Source organism: Clinocottus analis, unplaced genomic scaffold, assembly GCF_023055335.1.
Source record: "Clinocottus analis isolate CAN_PGR_092001 unplaced genomic scaffold, fCliAna1.0.p SCAF_25, whole genome shotgun sequence".
Taxonomy (NCBI): Eukaryota; Metazoa; Chordata; class Actinopteri; order Perciformes; family Cottidae; genus Clinocottus; species Clinocottus analis.
In genome coordinates this window covers 6,024,925-6,047,579 of record NW_027175987.1, presented here as the reverse complement: position 1 = coordinate 6,047,579, position 22,655 = coordinate 6,024,925, and the positions used below count along the sequence as shown (strand labels likewise).

The following is a 22,655-nucleotide window of genomic DNA, read 5'->3' as shown; positions in this document are numbered from 1 at the left end:
AAAAATGTAGACGTGAAAAACATCACAGATGTTCTCTGTTTCTGAACAACTCTGTTTTCGAATTATAATACATCAACTTGATGAATTATAATTGTGATAACATTGTACTTGACAGAAAACCTTTTTAAACGTGTAGCACGAGCGAATAAATGGATCTTTCTTTCAGCCCGGTCATTTCAAAGTATACTAAGCATTCACTTGGTCCACAGTGAAAATGCCACATCTTTTGTTTGTAAAATATGTCCACATTTACACAACACAGAGCACAACACGGCAAAGTGAAGCAAATTGGAACCGTTGGCCTCTGCTGAACCTTATTACTTGTGACCATATATCATTTTTTTATAGGTCAAAAGTGAGGCACATCTGTTTCCACTTGGCTAGGTTTCCATACAAAACATTTGAATAGAGATTCTTCACCTATATCCGTCGCTCCCCTACGGTTGTTTAAACCAACACGCACACATTCACACATCAAACCTCGGAAAGAGCAAAAGGCAGTTTTGTACCAGAAAGTGTATTTCTGAAAAACTTTGATTAAAGAACATAGTTTAGAAGACTTTTTCATGTTTACATTTTCTTGAAAGGTTTTGTTTATGTACTGTGGTCTTTTAACACTCAACTTATTTGACAGTTGTGCAAGCCAGAGCCCAACATGCCCACACTGGACCTTGCTTTTTTCAAATTTGATCTCGAAGCCCCTCATGTGTTTGACTTCTTTTTAATTGCTTCCTGTCTGCTGGGTCAATTATAAGTCCTGGCCGCTTTAAGGGGGGACTGGCTAAAGCAGCATTTTTGGACAGACGGAGTGATTAAATAACTGAAATTTGAGCAGAATGATGAGATCATTCATTGGGACTTGATTTGATAATATTTTACTTGGTGTGTCAGCTCACAGAGTACACATGTTGATTTACGTTTAGACAGAAGTTGATTGCCTTCGCTGCTTTTCTTTAGTCTGTTTAATGAGGAAAAAAGGGAGAGGGATCAACACAATCTTTCTCTTTTATCCATTATGGATTTTGGGTCAGATTCATATTAGTGCAAAAAACCTATTGCTATTGTATTTCACTAAAAATATGAGCCTTGAGAAAAACACTCAAAAGATTAACCAAAGTAGTCAGCAAGCAACTTAAAAACACATAAAAACAGGTTTTCATTAACATATGGTAATCCATTCATTTTTAATTAACCCCAGCAGCAAAGTGAAAGCTTGTGAAAATAATGAGGGTAGGTGAGAATAAAATGTCTAGCTATCTTAAAATGTTCCTTTAACAGGAACTCTGTAACACAAGAGCAAACATATTAATGTCAAGGTCTTGTCAAAATACATCTTGAAAAGAAAGACAAAAAACCAACTTCAAGTACAGGCTTTTCAATTCTATATTATTTATTACCACATCAGTCGCAATTTAAAATTCAACATCCTCATGCACAATTTACAAAAAAGCTTTGTAAGTATTCAAACTTATGAAAATATCACACACAGTGATGCTTCAGATTTTTAATAAGCCTATGCCAGCCCTGTTGCTTCCCTAAATAAGCTCTTGGCCCAGTTAAACCAGTGCAGAAACAGGGCCACTCCTCGTGGTGCTGCACAAGTGAGGTCAAAACTCACCGCTGCATTGTTGCCCATGGCTACATAAATATTAACCAAGTTTGCAATGTGTAGAGAGGCCTCCTTTGATTGTGAGACTACTCTGAGAGTTTGATATCCAGGGAGACCACTACAGCCGGCTTGACTAAATTGATGAGAGAACACGGAGAGAGTCGGTGTAGTTGTGAGTTTCACTTGGTTTGGAACAGATTGAGCTGCTGGATTTCATGCAAACGAAGCGGGGAAAGAAACATCACCAGTTCGCAGTTCACATATTTGAAGCTTCACTTTGAACTTTTGCTCTGGTGGCTGGGAGAGGTGTGACAAGATGAAAATAAGAAATGCAACCGCCTTTCAGTGTCCTAGAGCCGATTCTCTGAGCTTCGCTTTCATTTAGTAAACTGTAAGCAGTTCCATTACAGCAGTTTAACACATTTTGATTATTTTGGTCACGTTGGTCGCACTAGTACATGACAGACTCTGCGACTTGGCAAACTCTGCTGGTGTATGTCTCGGTCAAGCCCAGTAAAATGTATTAAAACTTCAAAATAAAGGACAAACCCACTTAATGAACAAATAATTAAGTGATCGAAGTTAGATGTGCCTTTATAAATTGTGCTCTGAAGCTTATAACCTGGCCAAATCTCTGTCCCTCATCAAGCAAGAGAATGACTTATTGAGGGTCAGAAGCAGTCCTGTGACTGGTCATGTGTGTCTGAAATGTCAATCATGTGCAAATATTTCAGGAAGGAACCAATAAGCATTGTTAGGTGAACAATTGAAGGTTAAGAGGCAGGCTTGGAGGCACATGGGAAATGGGGGGACATGTTTACTCTCACCATGGATGACTGCGGTCTAGCCAAAGCATGTGCCATCATTTTCAACTGATATGGAGACAGAAGACCACTGTGCTTACATCTTTACTACCCGTCACTTACGTTTTCAGCTTAGTTATTGAGTATGTGTTTACGTCAAATGCTGCCATCATTTCTGTCCTTGTTTTTCACCTTTGTGCTTTTGGAGAACTGTGCACAAGAGCCAGCGTTTATCATGCGCCATTTGGTGAGTGATTACATGCAATATTGTGCCGCATTTGCAAGATATGATTATATCACAGTTGATCATAAACACTTTCACATAAACAATTTATGTGCAACCGCTGTGACTCGTCAAAGAAATGACTGCACAGGCTCGGGTCACACACACAAGGTGGCCTATAATTAGCAAAATAATTGTAATTACCGCGTGATTCAAAATTATGTCTCCGTCTTCACCTGTTTTGATTTAATCTGCCTGTGAATTTTACAGTTCAATTATTTATGTTCATCCAGAAGAATAGCAATACAAGTCTAATGCCCTCTGTTGACAATCTGAGGAAGCAGATTCAAATGAATTCATGCAAAATGGCAGTTTAAGCTGTTCAACACTGCAGCCATAGAGACACCACATGTGTTTTTAGTCTTGGCTTATACATAAACATATCTCCAGATATGGATGCCTGCCACTGGGTGACCTTTTATTACATCTGTTTTCTCTTTTTTGTCCCTTGCAAAAAAAATGGCTGTATTATTATGTAAAATTATGCTTATGAAAACATAAGTCTGCCCCTTTGCTGTGTTCACCTTCACCTGGCAAGCATGACTCAACTTCACATTTCCACATAGTGGGTGAAGGACAGTTTTTATTGAAGCCAGGTGTGTACCCACGTCCTGCCTGATAATGTTTCTGGACAGAATTCCTCAACCAGATCATAACATGTTCCAAGTCTTCACCAAACGCAGAGAGAAAACCTGCTTGTTTTGCTTCGTTTTACATATTCTGATTTCAAGATAGAGGCCCTCATGAAAATATGAAAAACAGCAGTGGCCTTGAAAATTAGATTTCTTACTTGAAGGAAAATAATTTTGACTTTTCCTGAGGGTTTGAATGAAAAAAAGAAAATAATATATTACAACTGGGAATGTCCCGTGGACATATTGTGCCGATCAAACTGTATTCAACTGCATTACAGTGACTATGAATTGTGGACCACCAACGTAACTCACAGCTTACGGTAACAAGTCAAAGGGTTAAAGAAATGGCGGCCTGACAAAAATCCCCATGACTGCTGAATGGCGTCATGAATCATGTAGAAGAAAAGTGCAAGGGTGGAAAAAAATACCCATAATTGAGGAGAGACTCTTGATATGAAAAACTACTTGGCTTATACACACACCAGCAGCTCCAGCAGCTCCAGCAGCACCAGCGGCACCATCAGCGGCTTGACCACTGCTGCCAGCGTGTTATCCTGTTGGGCCTGTTACAATGAGGGAAAGGGTGGGGGGGGGGTGTCTGTACGTCCATGTTTCTTTTGATGCTTGGTACTATTACAGTAGAAGGAGTCCTCTGTCATTGGTTGAATAGACTGGACTGCCTACTGTGGCAGAGCGTGGGCCTCTCATGCCCAAAAGGAAGGCAGTGGTGCATCTCTAAGCAGACAAAAAGAAGGGACTAAAATGAGGAGGGTATTTATTGATAACCTCCGCCATTTCTGTATGACGTAACAGAATCTACGTTTAAAAAAAAAGAAGAAGAAGAAGAAGAAAAAAAAGAAGACACAACGTGAGCTGATTCCTGTCGGGCATGATAAGAAGTTGACGTGATTCGTCTCCTCGCACAGAACCAGACTCCGAGTCCGCGAGGACGTGGACTCCATGCCAGGTTTTGGCGCAGCCCTCCGCTCAGACGGCTCCTGCAGACGGCAGCCTGCTCGCCACTGCACTGGCGCTGTTTACTGGAAGCCCCGCTCCGCGCCGCTTCCACCAAGTGTCTCAACACTGTGAGCGGGATCTTTTCCACAGGCGAACCGCTGAAACTTGCCCCGTCTTCCCAGTGTCATTCAGAGGAGCCGAGCGAAGCCGCGTGCGGGAGACCGGTGCTCTCCCCTCCAACAGACACTGAAAGCCCCACACTCTGTCCCTCTCAGTCCCTCTGTCTTTCTGGGGGTGCTTTTTTTTTTTTCTTCTTCTTTTTTTTCTCTTCTTTTGCGCGCGCGCGCGTGTGTGTGTGAGTGTGTGTGTGTGTGTGTGTGTCTGGGTCCCCAAGCTCCGCTTCTCTTGTTTGTTGTCGCTGCTTCGGGAGTGAACGGCGCACGGGAGAGCGCGAGAATAGATGATCCGCACAGAGGTCCACGAGGTGTTGATGAGTCAGGACTGAGCGCAGAGCAACACCTTGCTGGCCATGGAAGCGTGTGCGTCTGCTGCAGGGGAATGTACGGGCTGAGAGGGGGACCTGCCGCCTGATAGCCAGCCTCCGTCCCAGATCAGGGGAGCATGCCTCAGACCTGCAGACGCACTCTCTTCGCTGCAGAGGAGTTCCCATCAGACTCGCTTTCCACAATCTGACATTTTTTTACAGTTCACGTCCCCCCCCACCGACTTCATTTCAGCCTGTTTGGCTCCACAGCTTTTCAAGAAAGGTAAGAATAGTTTTGTTTTAACATTCCGTTTGTACCTTATGGGGGTCATCACCACGTTTATAAATCAGCCTCTAAGCAGCAGCCTGGGCTATTGTGACAAGTTGCTGTGGAGTGTGGTAACTTTTCTTTCATTGCTCGGTCACTTGGCAGCCTTTGCTTTCGCTTTTTGACTTTGAATATCACAACATTATACATCACTCAAGTCTCGTGGTGCATTTAGCTTCTTTAAAAAAAAAACTCAAAAAGTATAAAATGTCGGGATTCATTTCATCAGGAGAAACACAATTGGGTTTGAAGAATGAATGAGGCTTTACAGCGGGACACCTCTATTTGTAGTAATTTAAATGGTCCGTGAGGTACCGTGGTTAATTGAAAAATGATTCATCAAAACATAACCAGATGTGGATTGATTATCGGCCGCCGAGTTTGGTTGAATGGAAACTATTCAAAAAGTGGGGGAGCAGCGCATTTACGTGAACCAGAACATGTAAAGCGCCATTAAATCGGAATGTACGCCTCCAGAGTTGAAGTGTAGTTTGTTGGTGGTGCTAGTCACAGAGGCTTTCTTTTTTTCTGTAATCCACTGATGGTCTTGTTGGTTTGAATAGGGGATTTATGCTGGAAGCTGTGACCTGAGAAGCGATGTCGGTGTGATTCTTGAGCATTCACAGGCTAATCCATTATAATTGGGGTTAGGCTATTTGTCCAAAGAAAGAAAAGAAAGAAGAAAATCAGGCTGAGGCTCGCCTACCAGTGTAATAATTAGTTTTGGCTAAATACAGAGCTCGTGACGCAATGGTGTCTACAAGCGTATAGGAAATGTCATGGAAATCAATCAAAGGGAGAAGAGAAAACAAAAACGTGCAACATCAAAATAAAAATAGGGGAATATGTAGGTTCTTCGACTTAACTCAACCCCAGTCGGCGCAGAGTGGCTGTAAAATTAGATCCTTTTACTGCACATGTATTATTTAGGCCTACCGATTCCAAACGCGTCTTGTCAACCATGTGTTAAAGAGTCGGCAGCCGGAGCGCAGCGCACACGCGGCGCGCTGTGTGCGCCTCTCCTGGCCCGAGGAACACACCGCGGCCAGCCGCTGATGCGTGGCCGCTCGGGGCACAGCAGCAGTCCCCAGTGATCGATCAGCGGACTGGGACACGTTTCGCCACAGCCTTCACGTGCCCTCAGATTAGATGCATTTTTGTTTTTTGTTGTGTGTCTGATATTACGATTTTTAAGGGGGCTACGAATTACTGCCTCGATTAGAGTCCTTGAATGTGTCTCATTGGTGTGAAACATCTCGGTAGAACACATTCATAATAGCTGTCCAACAGAGGAATATACAATTACTGCGAAATGTGACATTTGTTGAGTTTTTTTTTTTTAATCAACTGTGCATTGTAATACAACCGTGATTGAATGGCCACGACCTGTTCTCTGACGGTTTCCTTGAGAAGATAGAAATCAAAAGAATAGTGTGTGGAGGATGAAGTGGCTTTATCTCCCTCAGCGTACATAACAAAGTGACATTCAGCTAAATACAAAGGCAGCCTATTTGAGTTTTCAGGAATGTGTAAGATTTAAGCCAATACACGCTTGAATCAGGCTCCAAGAGCAACACTTCTTTCCCAAGCCAATTTATTGTGAAACTTCGTTTTCACATGTTTGTGCATAAAAAAATGTTTGAATTAATGTAAGTGCAAATTCCAGCTGTTCTGAGGGAAGATATTAGCATATCAAAGTGGTCAGAGCCCTTGCACAATGGAGAACACGTATTTTCTGCCATTGGTTTTCAGCTGAGCCTGAAAGGCTTGAGAACGAGTGTGTGTGAGCTTGTAAAACTGAAAGTCTTGTGTATCTCTCCTCTTACTTGTGCGAAGGTCCGTATGACATATTGCGTATACCATAATCTCACTTGTATTTGTGTGTGTGTTGGTGTGAGAGAATATGTCAAAGCTTCCACACAAAAGGATAATTGTACAGCAAACCCCAAAGAGTAAATAGTGTAATGCTGGGGGAAAAAAACATTAAAAAAACTTTAACCTGTATTGAAAGCATTCATTCTTAATTATCACTGTAGCAATTTTGTAGTTTGTCAGCGCCTTTTAAAAACAGGTGCTCATTGTAAATAGTACAAACTACTCGTGAACGCAGATTTAAAAATGAAATTTGTCTTCTTGGGTGTCTCTGTGTTTGATACCTTGTGCTCGAGCGTGCCATTATGAGCATTTCGCCGACGAGTCCAATGCGAGAGAGAAAGTACCTTTCTCGGTCTGTAGCCTTGTTTCAGTGGAAGTGCGTCCGGTTTCAAAGAACTGCAGCTGCTCTTGATCTGCCAGAGCGCCAGATTGCCCCTCTTTGCTTCAGCGTTCATCTCTACTTGCAGATCAATACAGCACAGCACACTTCTATGTGGTTTGGGGCAGACAAAGTGCTAAATATCACTCTATTCTCTTTATGTGACACTCTGGCAGCACATGAGACTCAAGGCTCGGTGAGATTGAATGAGTGATGGTTGATCAAAATTTGTGACATTACCGACTGTTGCTTCATTTACTGCTGCCGTATTTTTCAACCCCAGAACTGTGGGTCTCTGGCTGGCGCACGACACACACGTAACGCAGCTTTCATAGCCTCGACCGATTTTTAATCTGTAATTTGTTATTGATTTCATTCAATAAGAGTACACACATGCTGACCAGTGGCACCCTTTGCTCACTTTTTTTTAATCTACCCTTTGTCTTTGTCTGAGCAGCGATTGGCAACTCTATATGACTGATGTAAAGGTTGCCATGCTGCTGAAGGGATTGTCTGTGCTAGCATTGCACGAGGGAAGCCAAGCCTTTATTCATGGTGAACACCTCCTTAGCTACCTCGTAGACAAATCCAGTAAATGATTGAGGTTGTGAATGCGTCAGAAGTAGAGGATTGCAGGGAGTTAAATCATTTGGATTTACATCACATTGCTTATTTGCCGTGTAAATTGTGGGTTTGTGTTTTCAGATGCAATCTTTGCTGTTGCTAAACCACCTACATGGAGTCATACTGTGCAGATAACTGCTCCCTATTAGAGGGAAGAAACAAGGCTGTAAAAGAAAGCTGTGGCACATTCTACGTAACGTGCAGGCCTTCGGTGGGCCAAAAAAACCTCCCCTTTCATGACTGATTTTATTTTACGATCGGCAATCAGTAAAACGCTGTGCGGCAGTGTGTTCCCCTCCCTGCCATTTTGTAAAAAAAAACATTTGTTTCCACTCGCCAAAGGCCTCTGGTGTGGCGGGGATTCGGTGCCCCTGAAATGGCAGGTGAAACTTTCTGCTTGCCTAAATAATTTCCGAGCAGAACATTACACTGGGAGGACACAGGCAGCGGAACGTAAGGGTCAATTCAAACTCTGGTGACAAGAAACAACATGGATATTAGCCGATGGCTCTCACATAGCTTTCTGTGCACTGGTTAAGTGGCAGCCTCCCTGAGCCAATCTGGCATCTCTGGTTTTGTGCGTCACCCATTTTGTGCTTCTCTGAAAGGTATTTAGGAGAAAAGGAAGTGCAAAGTGCAAAAACGGGGACGTGAAAACGCCCCCCCCCCCGCCCACCTAAACAATTGGGGGCAATATATTGGCCGTTGGAAACACCTACCTGGGTTTTCGAATGCGCTATGCTGTGTGCTATTAGCAATATGTATTTAGGTCACTCCCAATACGTGTGTCAATAAAGCGTTGCGCAAAAATCCAAAACAAGAATACCTCCCCTTTTAGTGGGATTTTTTTTAAAGCCTTATTATTATTTTAAATATTGAAATTAGTGCTGTCGCTAAAGTTATAACTATTTGTATCACTTGTATAATTTTAAGTTAATAAGAACATTGCAAACATTTGAAAATATTAAACATGATTTTTCAGAATTCTATTTTATACAGTACATGCTAGTTTTTTTGCGCTCATTTAATTTGGTAAACGTTTTTTTTTATTTATAATTAAGACATGTTTGATATAGACAACACACACACACACACACACACACACACACACCCAACCACGCACGATGACCCTGTCTCGTTCTTCGTGCTATGTGAACAGGACTTGCCCTTATCTGTGCACAGCTGCAACACTATTTAGGAAAATATTCAATTTCTGTGTGACAGAGGAGAACCTGGGAGGCAAGGCTCTAAGCAAACAGCAGTTATTGCGGCTCTGCCATAGCAGCCGAGCGCAAGGCCTGGCTGGGTGAGAGGGGGGATCTGCGGACGTCTGCCAGGGGAAGCAGTAATGTCTCGGCTGGATTATAGGAGAGTGAAGCACTTCCACACTTAAAAGCCCCTTTTTCCAACACGACGAACCTGTTATTTAGGAATGGTGTGGGTAAACACACCATGGCAATATATTGCCTCTATATGGGCTGCTGTTGTCCTTGACAATTCTGACTCAATGCACTTGAGATAAGTTGTATTCCTCGTGCCCTTTTTTCTTTTTCAAAAATAATTTCGTGTCAGGCAGTTGGTTTGTTTCAGTATGTTTAGACTGAGATGGCTCCAGCAAAGTGAAAAATTGGGAACATTAAAACACCATTTTAATTTTGTACAAAATGGCATTTCAGTTTTAATTTATTTATGTTGATTGGAGCTGTACTATTTAGCTGTGTTTGTCTTTCAAATGATTTACATTCGTATTGTCTTCACTTACGTACTATTTAGCAATTAAGCGCACTACAATACTCTCCCAGAATACCGAATGCTAAAGATGTATTTTGCAACAAACAACTAAAAAAAAAGACACCAATAGTTGTTCAATGTGTGAGATTAGAACCGGTTGTAGTTTGCTGGGTCTTCTTATGTATGTGCGTATTGATACACCGAGAGCGCTTTAATTCAGAAAGCTTCGCTAGTCGCTCACATGTAATGAATTCTTTACGTTTGAATGCAGTTTTCAAAGCAACGGTGCTTTTGAACGATCAAATACAGCAAAGATGCGGGTGTCAAACTAAAAAAAAAAAAAAAAAAAACGAGAAACGAGAAACGCAAGTAAATGCAGTCCTGGCTACTTTGCAGTTGAACTCCTGCCAGATGCATTTTACATGTAATGTTTGTGTTCACTTTTTAAGAGTCTGCATCGCAGCTGTTTTCATCCTATATGCTTATTTGGTTATCCGGTTGGTTTGGAAGGCTGAGGCTTTGATAAAGGACATTTTATTGTACAGTATTTAGTTGGGGAGTGTGGAAGCTTTGTTCTTGTCATGTCGTTGCCAAGTCAGATGGAGTTGAGCGTCTGGTCTGGGAGTTTCAGAGGAATATCACAGGCATGGTAACTTGCTAAAAACTAAGCTAATCAACAAAATAATTGTCTGTTCAATTGCTACCATGCCAGAGACATCAAACACAGCCGAGGTTGAAAAAACAATCAAATTATCTCTTAATGATTGCTCACGCTGACAGATGAGCGCTTGTGAGTTGGTTTTGTTTGTAGGCGACATATGTGAGGAAGAAAGAACTTTGAGGTCGCTGGCTCATAAATTCTGTGTACATCTCATAATCTGCATAGATATCCATCATCACCTGTAATGAAAACAATTCAATATTATTACGTGTTTCTTTTGGCAGTCAAACAGAGAGAACTGTATTAGTCTATTAATTTCCTGCAGTGAATCATGAATCCTGCTGCTTTTATCCTCAAAGAACCCTCCATGTGTGGTCCACAAAAAAAATGTTTCTGTTTCCTCTATAGACTAAAGTTTGGCCTCCTATGTATGCTCTCTTCACTCCCTCCCTCCTTCCTTCCCTCCCTCCCCCTCCCTCTCTCTCTCTCTTTCTTACTCTCTCTCTCTCCCTCTGTCTTTCTTTCTCTCGCTCTCTCTCCCTCTGTCTTTCTCTCTCTGCGTAGATAATGTCTCTGCAAATGATTTAACCGCTCTCGTTGAGGCTCCTTCCAGTAATTGAACAAGCAGAGACTGGGTGCTTTACAGGAAAACAACAGTCATATTATCTCAGATCTCCACTAGTCGGAGATTCAACAAAACACTACCTTGGATTGGACTGTGCGGACTACTTCGAGGGTCTGAATTGAAGAAAGGAACCAGGTTTGCTTTCTCTCCACACTAAGAAAAAAAAAAAATGGGCGCGATATATATTGAACGTGTCGCATGATTGGAATGCATGTCTTGCAAGACGCACCTGGGGGTAAAGTGCAGCCCTGGGTGCTGCTCGGTTTGAAAGCATGCGCGCGAGAAACGCTTGATAATAATCCATTCCAAAACAGGGACATTGCTTGTAGCAATAATTTGTAGAAAAATGTGTGTGAATTATAAATTACTACAATTATTGGAGCATTTTAAATAAATGCATTTGTGCAGAAGTTACATACAACTGTAATTCGGATTATTATTATTAATATGATTATGGTTTCGATGGACAAAACCCTTTTTCGATGAAAATGTGGCTCAAACCCTTCAACCTGGTGCAATTCAGCATGATTGCACCAGGTTGGAATTTGTTTAGTTTTTTGGCAGAGCAAGGGGAACTTTGATTGTGTTGCTGTGGAGCAGAACTGACCTTGTGTGTCAGAATGAGGTTTTTCTCCGCCTTGTTTCATACAGAGCACTCTTAGAGTGAAATGGCCTTAGGAGGAGTTGTTCTTGACAGAGATGCATTGTTTCAGGCAGCCAATAAACCACTGCACTGAGTGGCTACATCTGTGAACCTCATCTTGACTACAGTGTGGGGCTAGCAACAACACGGCAACTGTCACGGCTGCACCTGCTGCTGTCTCAGTACAGAGCCTCCCTCTCTGCTGCCCATAGAACCGCATCACTCTCCTCTCCGTGACAAGCCAGAGGCAATGGTCTCTGGCTTGGGTCAACTGGAGAAAAGCTTCTTGGGAAAGCATTTGAAAACAGGGGGACAAAATGTCAGTCCCGAAAAAAGAGATGTTAAAATAATATTTCTGCCCTAAGGGCCGGGAGTTGGAGCTTGAGTTTAAAATTCCGGTGAAACATCGCGGGGTTTAAGAGCGCCGGCTGAGTAAAGCCTGGCCACCACTTGAGTGTTCACTCTTCAGCGCATTTGTCCAGCTACAGTAACAGTTTGGGGTTTGACATGACAGAAGGTTTTGGTCTCCCTAATATTGTAAATGATGAATAGAGATAAATGGAGCTGACTCTTCTGTACACACGCCGCCCTGCTTGTGTATTGAAGCCATTCAGAAGATGATCTGATCAGCTAAAAAGAGATTCAGGGGCATTAAAGGCTTTTAACACTCATACGCATACTCATACTCATATCTGCTACGCTGCTGTTAGATGTCACAGAGCTAGCTTGGATCTGGTATAGGAATTAGTATACCTCATTTTTTTTTGCACACACTATTTGGTTCAGTAGATACCTGAAAGACAAAACAAGAGGCGAGAAACATCTTGCCGAAAAAAAATGACTATTGGATCATCACGCTGTCTCAGAAAAAAGATTATTGGAGGGGAACAATGGCGAGAGGATTTTCAGCCAGCAGAAGTGATGCAACATGTCCACTTTCCTGCCAAATTGAACTTAGGAGTGTGAATAGCAATGCAGGAACACGAGGAGTGGGGCTGACGTGAATGCAGATAGTGTGGGATTAACATAGGGGAAGATTGAGCGACAGTGGCCGGTGACGTCTCTTTACAGCTTTGCTTGTACAGCTGTGCCAGGCCTGGCATCTACTGCTGCCTGTTGGATCCAACTCGTCCTCTACTGCCGGGGGGGGTTAGGTAATAAACATCTTAAATACTGCAGATAAGTTGAGCTCCTGAATGTGTGTGTGTGTGTAAATGGAGACATCAAATTATTCATTTATTTATAATGAAAATTGGAATGCTTAATATTGACACCTCGGTGTGTCTGTATGATTGGATCTTTTTGGCATTTACACAGGAAAAATACATATACAGGCTGCCCTAATAATGAATCATGCCTCCTTCTAAATGAGGTGTGAGGCGGCTCTGCTGGTGTGAAGTCTGCCATAAATCACACGTACCCTGACTGCTTTATCCATTAGACCGACCTGTTTGTCTAATTCAGCTCCTCAGTCCCCAGCGAGCGGGATTTAGTTATTCAGAAGAGTGTGAGAACTGCAGCTTCTATTTCACACCTGGTGTGTTGTTGCTGGACGTGTGTCACATAGATGTGGGGAAGCAAGGAAGAATGGAATTAACCACAAAATGACAATCCAGTTGAGTACGAGCTTCATTCTAGAAGTCATGATGGTTATTTTCTATTCTTCCATTGCTGCTTATTTTTATTTAACAAACGCAATGGTAAGAATGTAAAGTATATTTTAAATGATTATTGTGTCCGCTGTCCGATGAAGGCGTCGTATCTCCACAACGTTTTGTTTATGTAAACCAGCTTTGGTTTTCAGCTTTGTGATTTCATTTTTTTTTAGCTAAACTTGTCGACTACTACATCCTTTATTTAGCTGGAGAAGTACAACATTTATTTCCCGGTCCGTAAAGAAAAACTTCTGTTTTTCTGCAATAAACACATTTTCAGACACCTGGTTTTTATTGTACAGGATTTTTCTTTTTTTTTTTCTTGATCTCATCAGTGTTTGTTTAACAATTCTTTGACATGATAACTTCCGGTGTGAAATTGGCATCGTTACGCCGGTACCCATCTATTGGCAGTGCACACACTTTTTAAATTTGCTCGGAATGCGTAAGTGCATTTGTAATTAAATGAAGAAAATCAGGTTTTATGTTTTTCTTTTTCTCTTTTTTTAATATGCTGCCTACAACGACATAAAAACACAATTACTTTTCATAGAACCTTCCTTATTTGGTGATAGACAGCGCTGATTATCTGAAACAAATGCCAAAAATCTGCTAGCAAATGTGACATTTTTAATCTTAATCTACGATATACCTGTGTATACTCTCATAAGAAACAGCAAATAGGAGCATTAGGCCATACATGTTTTTCTCCCAGTGATGCAATCCAACCAGGGTTAAATGATGACCAGACAGAAAGCTCTGAGCAAGCTGCACACATTCTCAAGTACTGCATCTGTGCCCGGCAACATGTTTCATTTTTAGCTTCAGCATCAGCAGCTGAACCAATGTGATGAGTGCTCTTCTGTAGTAGATGATGGAAATAGGCGAAAAGCAGTGTAAAGAGGACAGTCAAATAGGGGTGGGCAGAAATGGGTGCATTTCTGTCGTTGCAAAAAGTGGAGCCAGTGGCATTTTTGTCATTCATCAGCCTGAGCTGATTACTAGTGAGTCTGGAGTGAGCTGACAGGATGCGGCTCCTGTAGCCTTTTTACTATCAGAAATAGGTCCAGCAGGCTTAAACCGGGGTTAGAGGCCAGGACCTTCCTAAAGGATGGCCAAGTCTGCCACGTTTTGCCAGATAACATCTATGTAGCACAGCGTTGAAGGTGCTGATGTATCCAGCAGGACTCTAAAAGCTTTTTCCCGACAATGAACCCCACAAACTTTTTCTCTGTAAATGGCGGTGTTGAAATGTAGCTCCCATAAGCTGCAGCTGAATCTAACAATCAGCTTGAGATGCTGAACATTGCAACACTGCAACGCCTACTCACTTTACTGCGAGGGCCAAAAAGAGGGATCTTTTATTCTCTCACCTGAAAAGGCTTGTGTGCTGTTGTGCATAATGGAAGCCGTATAGCAAAGGGAGGGCTGTGCAGACATCACTCGGGGACAATATTGTGAAGTCGCCGCCACAAGACTCTCTCAGCTGCATACTTGATGTTTAAACTTTAACAGAAGTTAAACATTTTGTGCCAAGATAGAAATGTGTAATGAAGCTTCGATAACACGATTCTACAACTGGAGCATGCGGCGATAGCCCCAAACAAAAGTGCTAATTGACGATTAGGATATTTTGGTGTATAATACATAGAAGGATGACAGAGATGGAAAATACTCGTAGGACAGGGCTTTGATGTTACAGTGGATAAACTGCTTTAAACCTGTTTCTGTTATTCACACGCTTTCTTCTTTGTTCTGGAAATCAAGACACTCTTTAAGCCGATATAGGTTACGTTTATATTTGTTATCAGTACATCTTTAAACGTATGCATTTGTGTTTTACAGTAGTGTAAAACATATACAATGTTCCCCATTTAAAGTGGTGATGAGCTTTTTATAAAAACTTAGCTTTGTTTTGTTTGTTATTTCGAACAACTCCGACTGCGTGAATTCAAGGAAGTGCCTTTTTAAGCATGAGATTGCACTGGAATTTAACCTGACAATATTAATTATGTAAAATGTAAAACTCTTTGGAGATTAGGGCGTGCATCTCCATCTCATGTGTCTCTTTCATAATGTTTTGCATTCATCAGAAAATTGGTGATTATATTCACAGAAAGAGGTCATGGCAAGGCAAATAGGTATTCTATGATATAATCTACTTGCTCTTTGTGTTAGAAAAAAAACACAGCATCTTTCATCTACCTGGCCCTGAACGGTGCAAACCGCCTCACAGATACGCTCGTTGTTCTTCAGTGGAACATGTTCCTCCCCAGTCAGAGTCCTTGTCGAGTTGCGGTATTGCCTGGGTCTATGTTATCACCCTCACTTCATATTCATAGTGAGTCTTATTCTCCTGTCATTATTTTGTGTAACTTAGAGCTGTAGCAATTACACTTCAGTGGATTACCTATGCAGAGATACAGAGATTAAAATCTCTGCTTCATACTACCTCCAGCGCAGCGGTTCAAAGGTGCGACCCGCACTGCAATTCGCTATCGTTTGTCAGAGCACGAAATTGGTCAACCTTTCAGAGTTTGTTTGCGAATTTGAATCCCTTTGGTATTCAAAACAGGAGGGCCTTATGACAGGAAGATAATTTCCGAGTGAACGTTTTATCGCGGTCTGCTTGACAGTCTCCTGTATCTGTCTGCTCTCTCTCTCCCTCTCCCTCTCCTTGTGTCTTTAGATTCCTTGACTTTGGTCCATCTATCCAAAGAGAGAGAAAAGAACAAAAAAGAAAGCCCTGTCCCCCTCCCCTCTCTCCTTTCCTCCCTCTTTGTTATCACAAGAGAGCAAACACATATTAAACATACACAAGGTGCAGAAGCAGTGATTGCTGTATCTGCTGCCCTACTGTGGGTGGCAAGGGACGATAGCATAAGCCACAGACCCATTTACATAATTTTTAAAATCATGTCAAGCCTGAATCAGGGTCAATTGGAAGTTGAGCATATTCTTGAAAAGATATATCTTTGCCTCTTACGAAGCATTAACATGTTAAACTATTGTTTTCCTCATCTTTCTCCTGTGGTGTGCCATATGTTTGTATTTGGGCAAATGGCAAAGTAGCAAAGCAGCTTTCACTCTAATCTATTGAATGTAAGCCAAGTGTTCGCTTGATGACATCTCTCACATCCACATTGAAGTTGAAATGTATTTAAAAGTCTACTCTCCCTCTCTTTAGTGCCACAGAGGCAGCTCCATTGTACAGTGAGCAGGCAGGAGAGGAATAGCACCATAGTTATTAAAGGAGGGGTTGGAATGAGGCAATCTGGGCTTGTTTGCATCACAATCCCTGACACAGTGCTGATGTTATGCTAATGAACTCAGCGGAGAAGGCGCAGCCCCCAAACTGTCCTCTCTCTTTCACAGCTAAAAGTGGGAAGGGGCCAAGGAGTAGTGACACTGAAACGGCACGAAGGAATCTAATGATGCAGCCTGCAAATTCAAAGCAACTTAAATGACTTTATTTTGTCATGTTGCCGGCTTTAATGTGGTATTAGATCCTTTTAAAGAAACCAGAAATTCATTCAGAATACACTTCACGTTATAGTGCAGCCGAGCGTATGAAGCGATGGTTTCTGAGCAAGAGCTAAATGCCTTTTTGACATTTTCTCTGTCTTTTGAAAAAAAAAAGAAAAAATTAACACCAATGCACCATCATCAGGTTGAACAAGCACCATTACTTGTCAGGGCAGTATACTGATTGAAGATTTAAGGCTGACAAGTGATTGCATTCAAAAAAAGACTACACCCACTTCTTTTGTCTGCGCTTCCTGATGAGCCTCGGTGCTACACCTTGTTTAGGTTGACATATGCCATTTCGCTTGTCTGGCAAAGGCATTCATTCTACCTTTTACATTGGACATGGATACTGCAGTGCTGGGATAGAAATGTGCCAGGATGAAGTAGGCTACAGTAGACCCACTCCACTGCCGAAACAATTTGTGAAGTGTTCCTTCTGCTGGAAGGGTTCAGTCCTTGTGCTGTTTTCTATTTTAGTGAGAACGGAGATTATGTGGTGTCCCTTATTTTGGCTGTTTGTCCTTCCTGCGGGCCACAGAGAGGTTAAAAGCCTCAATTAGACACGGAGCCAAGGTTGGCCACATTATGCACAATGCCTATAATCTAAAAGAATTAACACCCTTCAAAAATCGAAACGCTACTTTCCAACCTTGTGCATTTTGGATTTTGGAAATATTCAAAGACGGAAGATTATTGTTGAACGTAATACGGAAGAGAAAAATGTATTACGGGTGCTCAAGTGCAGTGATGAGGTGAATCCAGGTAAAAGCTAGAATTAAGTCATTGTTAAATATATCTAGTCACGAAGGAGGAGATGTAGCAAAGCAAACAAAGAAGACAGGGGTTTTGGCGCTTTTAGACATTGAGATGTGGATTGTGCAAAATCAATGTCAGGAATGTACATTCAATGTGAGTCAATGATTCACGTCATGATAGAGCTTTCTTCCAAGATGAAGTTTAAACACATTCCCCTGGTTTTGTGGTCCCAGAGATAAGTGCTCAGTATCTCTTTTGTTTCTTATTGTTACAACGGGTAAATACATGGATAAATGGCTTTTCCTTCCTGATACGCTGCTTTTTTAAACGTGTCTCTCACAAGTCATCTTCTCCGTTACATTCTCCATGTTTTTTGTTGCTGCCCACTACCTTAAAAATTAATCATCCTGTTTAATAACGCCTCACGATCACGGTGCATTATTTATGGTGAGGTTCTTAATAGAAAGATGAAGCAGGGTTTTTAACCATTCAGCTGCTCATTTTGATGGGGGGTGGTCACTAAAGCTGCTTACTGGTGCGCATCCAAGTAAATACAGCACATCATTATCATAGACTAAAACCAGGCGCCCGTGCATCAAAAAAGGCTCGGCCCCTTTTCTGCAAACAAACATGCTGTTTTAAATGAGAGACAACACTAAAAATAAATACGTGACACAAGCTGCCAAACTCAATGCCAGACTTTTAAGGGAACGTGACCTCGGTGAGAAAATCTCTGACCTCAACTGTTCATTTGTTCACCGTGGTTCAGTTTCAAGCAACAAGAATGACTCGAACACTTTTTACTTGACAGTCGTTAGTAGTTGTTTGATTTTCTTTGCTGTGAATGTGTAGTCGTATTGTTTGGTCCCACTGCTTGACTTTGCTCGGCCACATTGTATTATTTTTACATAGCCACTGAACGGCACTCGTTCTGTAATTGAGAAGATGAGTTTGGGAGAGAGTCTGGGCCAACAGCCGAGTCCAGTTTGTGTAATCCCTGATTTATTTTGACTAATTTAGTCATGGCAAACTGGATCACACAATACATGTTTCTTTTCTGGTGTCCTAAATTGCTGCCTGACCAAAAACCCTGCAAAGTATTTATGTGCACATAATAATTGGATTGGGTTTCTGGACAGGAGAGTACACACTACATATTGCATGCACTCTGTGTATTCCAAGGTGAATCGTTCTGTGTCAAGGACTTATTGGACTTGATTGGCAGGTACTATCACCATGAGATGCCTATATAATGGCAGGGCTTCCATTTCTGACCTTCCTATTTATCTCGCTGTATTAATGTCAGCCTATTAATTCCTAAGCGGGGGAACATTTGGCAAAGACACCGTTTAACGGCTCTGGCTGAATCATTCTTATCTCAACAGACCTGAAAGGAATAGTTTTGTGCTATCAGCAAGTGGAAATGACATTTTGAAATTTCATTTGAGATAATCCACTTCACTTCCCAGTAAAACATCAAAATTACAACTAAAAATGTATGGAATCTGTATTAAAACTTTGTTACCGTGGCAAATCATCTGGCTATAATCCATGTGGACAGACAGGTGTAGGTATCTTTCAGCGCTAATAGGATTTTTGTTGCATTGCTAAAGTGATTATGAGGATATGGATTTAATATCTATTCAGGCAGAGGGCAGTGTAGCACTCATCGCCCTGGGATAGAAAAACGTATCATGTGAAACTCACAATAAACACATTGTCTATTGGCAATTTTAAATTAAGAGATATACTCACTGATAGACATGGGGGTTTCACCTTCAAAACAGCACCTGAAATAGATTTATTTTTCCATATTGCGCCTTTGTTTTCGACAATGCTTCCAGTTTTGTCTCCATAAATATATTGATGAGTTGGAGTGTTCCAGCATTTGGCCCGTGATTGCTGTATTTAGAAGCCATATGTCCTGACCAGTGGGGGGCACTCAAATCGATTAATTGAGTGGCTCATAAAAATGATCTATGGTGCAAACTCTAAAAGCAATGAGCATGACGAGCGCCACGCTTACGTCGCATGCTCCGGCTCGCTCGCATGCAACTGTATTTTCTGGCCAAGTGCGGCTTGCAAAAGCGGTAAAATCATAAACATTTTGATCCACATATTCATTAACAATTGTTTTTATGTATACTGTACTCTGTGTTAGGTGAAAATAACGAGTAACTCTGAGCCTGCAAGACAGCGTAGCTACAAGGGATGTTCTTTCTTATCCGACATCTCTGGCCATAATATGTTTGAACTATTTAAGATATTGTTATTTACTAATGACGTTCTTATGGAATGTTGTTTATTTGAGTGAGCAGTGTTAAGGTATTCTCACTGGCAATATTCTCCATAACGGCATCCTGCATACAAACTAAATGTACTGTGAAGAAGTGTTGAAGGCAAAACACCATAAACCAACGCTCACAAAGCTCAGGAGGATTTGTAATGAATGAATGAATCATGTTAAATAACATAGCAAAATATTTGATCAACTACATTTTAAGACCTCCTGTTTAAAGCATCAAAAAACAGATTGGCTGTCATTGTTCTCAGACATGTTAATAGTGATGTCATTTTCCGGCTAACACGCCTTACGCGGCTTCACTTCAGCAAGCACTTAGCGAGCATCTTTAGTTGATAAGTCGTATTTCAAAATGTTTTAATGCCATATATTTTATGAAACTATATCAGCACGAAAACACAAGATTTAAAGTGGTGTTTTTGGGATATTCTCTGCAGAGAAACTCAGTTTTGCAGACCGGTCGATTAAATCAGCCAATCGATTTTTTGGCAGAATTGTATATGCATAAGTCTGCTTAGAATGTCTGAAGTCGAGGACAGCCCTAAAAAAAGAACCGCAAGCGTTGCTTTGTTTTCCTCTCTCTCTCTCTCTCACTCACACACAAACACACACACACACACACTCTCTTGTTGCGCCGCATGTGTGTTTGACCTGGTATTCCTCTGGCTGAGCTCCTGTCGGGGTCAGGGTCTGCGTTTGGGGCACCAGCAGTCACACAGAGTTTGGTCGGGTGTCATTCAGCTCCTCTGGCCCTGTGCTGCTCTCAATCATTCCCTCAGCAGAGGGGTCAGCCTCTGGTTCCTCCCTGCTCCACATCTGACTCAGTGGGGCTCTAGACTCATCCGATCACCAGCCCAATCTCTCCCCTCTGGAGTGCAAATTTTCTGATTTACGCTTGCAAATTGTACATCTTCAGCAGTGTCAAAGCAGGAACACAATCTCTTTTGGGAATATATTTCCTCCACAGCTGTGGCTGAGTGTTCTGTGACGGAGGCCCGTGTCCTTAGGTATTTCACTTTTTCCCTCAAAGTGGAGATAAGATAAGAGGAGTCTTATAGTATGTATGAATTCATGGATGAGGATGCTGTTGGGAAAACCCAATCGAAACCAAATGCGTTCCCTCCATTCAACATGTTGGTCCTGATTTACATTTCAGTGAATCTCCGGCCCCATATTTCCCTTCCATTGCATCCTGTGATGTTCCGTGACAATTAACATCCCAACTCTTTCTTGAGGTTTGTTGAAAGCTCAGGGGCTAATTCAAGGGTCAAGCAAGACTTGCAAGCTGTCAATCTTTCATTGTAACAAGACCCCCTCTCCCTCCTCCCCTACTCAGGTTCTTTATTCTTGGTCCCCCCTCCATTCTCCCAGACCTCGTATTATAGAATGGCCCAACTCTTCTTCTATTCTGCTGTGGCCCTCTAACAGCTCGAGAGGGACAACCAGGAGCTTTGTCTAAGAAACCCGGCATTCTTTGACATCTGCCTCTTGTTTTCAGACCCCCGCTGCATTCAAATTTCAAACTGTCCTTTTCAATCAGCCCCCCTCCCCTCCATTCTAATAACCCCCTTCCTTCCAGTTATTTAGCCTTTTATTTAGTTTCTTCTTAAGGAGGCCAACTTGGATCCTTTAATTCACATGTTTTTGTCCCTCAGTTGTTTATTATAAAGCATTCTGCATTAGGAATGTATGAAGCACACATGTTAAAAGGCTCTGGGCCCACACCCCCGTGGCTTCTCCATTTTTCAAAGTACCGAAACACATGTCTGCAATGACTTCAGATTTAGCCAAAACAGTGAAGTGCCTGTCAACATTTGAGCATCTTTGCTTAGCAATCACAGAAAACTGCTGCTTCTGTGTGTCCGCTGCAGTAGAAGCAGCAGTGTTGATCACGATGCTCTTCTCCATTTGTCCATCCATCCTCCCCCTGCCCCTCCAACAAAATAATAATTCAAACCCCAGTCCAATAACACATTCTTGCCGAAACAAAAATCTGTTCTGAGATCACACCCAAGTCGAGGGCTATTTAAGAAAACAGCCAAGGTACGATCACCATCAGTTTCTGTTTCAAGGCGGGGAGAGAAAAGAAACCCCCAGCTGAGAGGGAAGACCTCAGCGCGTTTAATGAGAACGTCAGTCTCCCTTCAGTCTGCGCCTTTGGTGTCTGAACATGTTAAACACTCACAGCATGGTACAAAATATATTAAAGTATATGACTGTTATCATCGATTTACAGTACACGCATCCCTGTGTACTGGGGATCTACATTCTGCATTTGTTTTCATGGCGGGGGGTCTCGGCTGCCTTGGGGGCAAAGCTGTGTAAAGGCATTTTGTCTTTGTCTTGGCATTCTGACACAGGAGGTCTGGTGAGCGTGCCGCCTCTCTCTTACACTGAGCAATGACGACAGGGAAGCAAGAATAATCATATTGATTCAATTTACATATGTAAACACAAACACCGGCAAGCCCACACGGAGACACAAATTTACTGAAATGCACACTTTTAACCTGTTCCAGATGTAATGCTATATGGTATTTAATTAGAAAAACTGAGGAGCGAAGCACTTTATAGACTCGAGGTTGAGGAGACAATGTGATTGAATACAAGACTTCTAAGCGTTAAACGAGTTTTAGGTATACGACACTTAATCTACTAAATTAATCTGAATTGGGTTTGTCACACAGCGTTGTGTCAAGGTCGTAAGGCAAGTAGGCCGAGCCTCAGTCTTTGGATTTGCACTTGGCAGGTACATCCTATCGCATGTGTGTTTGGAT

The 22,655-nt window shown here is 42.0% G+C and overlaps 1 protein-coding gene across 37 annotated transcripts in view; it reads left to right on the top strand.

The window, feature by feature from the left end:
* Nucleotides 1-22,655, top strand: part of adgrl2a (adhesion G protein-coupled receptor L2a) — a 101,232-nt gene that overhangs the window by 5,672 nt on the left and 72,905 nt on the right. For 35 of the 37 annotated variants that reach the window (XM_068591722.1, XM_068591734.1, XM_068591718.1 and 32 more), the window contains exon 1: nucleotides 4,063-5,054. The exons of 1 other annotated variant lie outside the window; for it this stretch is intronic. The gene's annotated coding sequence lies outside the window, so the exon portion shown is untranslated. Of the gene's footprint in view, nucleotides 1-4,062; nucleotides 5,055-10,984; nucleotides 11,130-22,655 lie in introns of those variants that run through there. One more of the 37 variants, XM_068591703.1, reaches the window with a different exon arrangement.